Source organism: Octodon degus, unplaced genomic scaffold (assembly GCF_000260255.1).
Source record: "Octodon degus isolate 3935 unplaced genomic scaffold, OctDeg1.0 scaffold00370, whole genome shotgun sequence".
In the NCBI taxonomy this organism is placed as follows: domain Eukaryota; kingdom Metazoa; phylum Chordata; class Mammalia; order Rodentia; family Octodontidae; genus Octodon; species Octodon degus.
In genome coordinates, this window is record NW_004524946.1 from 424,888 (window position 1) to 429,054 (window position 4,167).

The window sequence follows — 4,167 nt, forward strand, 5'->3', positions numbered from 1 at the left end:
CAATTAACCACTAAGAAGAATGTATGCAGTGTGTTAATTATTGAAACTGTCCTACCGATTTGATTTGAAACTGTCTCATTGCTATGTTTATCAATAAAACTATGGCAAAAAAAATAAAATAAAATAACCTCCAATTCTAAAAAGAAAAAAAAAAAAAAGCAGATGCTAAGCATGTTCTCAGACTTGTCAGGCTTCCAGAGCCAAAACAACTTTTGTCTCATAAATCACCCATGCCTTATGTATTCTCTTATACCAACACAAAATGGATTAAGACGTCAAATATGTCCTACTTCCAGCTTTTTAAGGGGCACAAGCTACAAAATTTTATTTTCATGTTTAAATACTTAGAAAACAATTTATAAATCAATATAGTTACTTCATGTCATAATTCTATGTCATCTATAGAGTTCTATTAAAATATAGCCATGCCCATGGGACAGGTAGCCCACAGATCTGAGATCTGTATTATCTGATTTGTAACACAGAAATTTCCTGACCAATTGATTATGGTATAAATGCCACAGTGCAGGTTTCATGTCCAAACTTGATCTTTACTAGACATCAGAGGGGTAATACTGAGAACATGTATTATTTTTCTGTGTGTTTCCTCCCTTTCTATGAAACAGCAGTACTTACCTTCTAAGTTTGTTGTTTATATGACAACAAACATGTGTATGCTTAGTGACATGATATGTATGATATATGTCTTAAACTAATACTGAACTATCCTAAGAATTCAACAAATATTAGCTATAAAACTTAGAAGATCATAGTTTCTGTTTTTGTGGTATTGAGTTACTGAACCAAGGATCTTTGCATGGAATTAAGACCCCACACATCTTTTAATTTTTAAAAAAGATTTTTAGATGGAATATTGCTAAATCATTAAGTTGACTAGGCTGGGATTTAATTGTAAAGACCTCTGTCTCAACCTCCCAGAGGGTTGGGATTACAGCTACCTACCACCATGCCCAGCTAGATTCATTCTAATAGCACAATAAAATTATATTAATGCTGAAAGTAATGATCCCGTTAAAATGACACTGTAGATCTGAATATATTCTTTGTCTGTGATGGCTAACTGATTAACTTGAATAAGAAACACACACTTAAATTGGATCAGCACAGTTCTGGGTATAGCTGAAGGGATTTACTGAGACAGAAGAGCCACACTGGGTGTGAGTGGCAACAACTAACAGGCTTGTAGCCTGAATGGAAAAAAAGGGAAATGGAGAAGGAAAGCTTGCTGCTACTTCTTTGGAGAACCCCCAGTCTTTGCTTCCACCTTCAGTATTGTCTTTTTACTTCCAGCACAAGTTTTTCAGCTTCTTTACATGGCTTTTCACAGGACAGTACAAAGAGCCCCAAGCTATTGACCTGCAATGAGCCTGATGATCCTCTGTGGGTGGCCACTGTAAGTCTATCTGTAAAGCCTTACATATTTATATATATTTTGCTGAATCTGTTTCTTTAGTGAGCACTGACTAATACACTGCTTATTTATATATGTCTAACAATCATTTCATCTAGATGCACATAAAGACCAGAAGTCAAGAGTGCTAATCACACAATTCTGATAACTTTAAGTTTTTATTTTAGGAATTTTAGTGTTTGTCTTATTTACTGAACTCTCAACAATTCAAGACAGATTTTTGTATTTCTAAAACCTGGCTAGATTTAAGCACATTGCATCATATTTTATCAAATGAAACTTTATCTTTCTCAAAGTTGAAAAAATCAACCTGAGTAAAAGAAATCATCTAACCTTCTTAAAATCTTATTGCAGAGCTCACAGATTTTATAAGTACAATGTACCTCTCATTTAAAATATATGTGCTTCCCTCCCTATACCATCCACAATGAGAAGATGTAAGATTTTCCGATAACCAGCTACTATTTATGCCCAACTAGTGGGATCCAGCAGATTCCTTCTCCTAGTCATTGCTACTGTTCTAAATCACTGTAGGGCAAGGAGGCTGTAAATTTTCCCAGTGCTTATGTAAGTAAGGATCATCAGGCCTGAGCCCATCAGACATATAATTACTTACCAGGTGCCCACAAAAGGGTTTATACAGCCAGGAATACCCATTCCAGAGGACGGATTTTCCACAGACCCCAATGGGAGAAGGCATTTGTCTACATATTCATTGTGATATAGAGGAAAGAGAGATTTATACAATGGACACACTGTTGCAAAATGTGCTTTTTTAAATATTTAAGCATTTAAAACATCATTTAATTAGTTTAGGTAACCAAACCTCCCTGCATGATGTATTTTTTGTGATTTTTTTTTATTTCTCTGTAAGATATTAAAAGATGAGTCTGTGGCCAGAAGCATAGCTTTCACTATTAACATTATTCCTTACAGCAATAAAATGAAATTATGAAAAGTTTAAATTTTTTGACACAATTTTAAGATTATCCTTAGAAAAATGTCCATGTATTTTTACTGATCACAAAGAAATATCTGAAAATTAAAAAGGAAATATGCTAAAGATATAAAATACCTTCCAGTTAACTGACTTTTTATTCAGTTGAATAAATAGAGCATATTAAGCTTATAGAATTCCTTTAATGTGAGTGTACATACTTGAAATATATAAAGTATATAAAATAGAAAAAAGCCAAATAAATTTTTGAGGTAATATACTTAGCTCTGAGTAATTTCAACAAATCATCATTTTCATATACAACAAGGCAATACTATGTAAAGTTCATTTAGATGTGACAGGAATTCAAGAATCACTTTAATAGCCTCATCCAGTCTTCATAAAGGTACAATACTCCAAAACATTTCAGACTTTTAATTCTGCTCATTGACAGTACAGCCGAAATTGTTCACTTCCCTAAGAGACTTCAGAGAGAGGCAAATGAACAGATGGACAGAAATCTCTGGTCTGTGTTCCACTGGCTGCTATTTAGTGAATAGCTGTACACTGATAAAGTGCTCAGAGGACTTCCACCTCCATCTGCTCTTAATAAAAATAAATGAAGCTCCAAAGCAATCATAAGAGGTTGGAATTCTTTAATGAATGCCTTCAATACTGCAGGTGCATGGATTTATCTAAGACGATTGCTTATAGCTTGTGACAGCATTAGGATTGGGGTGGCCTGTTTCCTGGTCCCAGGTTAAATAGCACTTTTTTCTGGATATCTATCATGAGAAATTATGCTTCAATGAACTTAATAGACTCTCTGTTCCATTGTTCCATGACAAGTAATGAAATTAGATTAGTGCTGCCCAGTTTAGTAAGCAAAGGCTTTATGATTCTCTTATGTTTAGAGAAATAAATGTTTATGAAGCTCCTCTTACAACCCACAAGTGTGCAGCATATCTCATTAACAGGGTTCATCTTGTGCCTTTGTTACAAAATTTTGATTTCAGATACTGACCCTCTTTTGTCTCCCTAGGCAGAAACCACACACTGAAAGAAATTTGTAATTTTTCCATTAGAATAGGTCAGAAAGGGAAGCAGATACAAGCTTTCTTCATTGTAGAAAAATTTGAAATCTCCATTGTATACAGTACATCAGTCTCTTGAAGTTTTATCTAGCAAAAGGGGGAATGAAATAATTTCCCTATGGAAAAGCATTTTGAGCTTTTGTTTTGTTTTGTTTTATTCTACAGTCATCACTTATATATAGTCTATCACTGAGTTTTCACCCTTAGTCGTTAATTAAAAGTTGCAGAGATACTGTAATGGATAGCTAAGTGCCAGTTTCTACTTCTTGCATTCCATAGGAATATAACCCTTCAGTTAGCATTTATCTCTTCTTGGTCTGAAGAAAAAACTGCTCACTTACTATAAAGGCAGAATGAAAGGGTAGAATCTGTAGAAAAATGCTTTTTAGCTCAACAGAGTAGGTGGAAGAGCTTCTCAATGTTCAGAATTTATCAACAATACATAAATTGCTAATATTTTAAATTAGAGGTACTTAAATATGTAGTTAATATAAATTTAGCACAAAATATTTAAAGGGTCCATGTCTTTTGTGGTCTTTGCAATTCAAATTTTCAATCTATTATTAAAATATATTTCCTTCTCCTTTTTCAGATCATGCATACACAATGTGTATACACACAGACTTGATGTACTTTTTAAAATTAATATGTAATAAAGACCAAGGTAGAATCAACTGTACAAGACATATCCTTGTACATTTGGA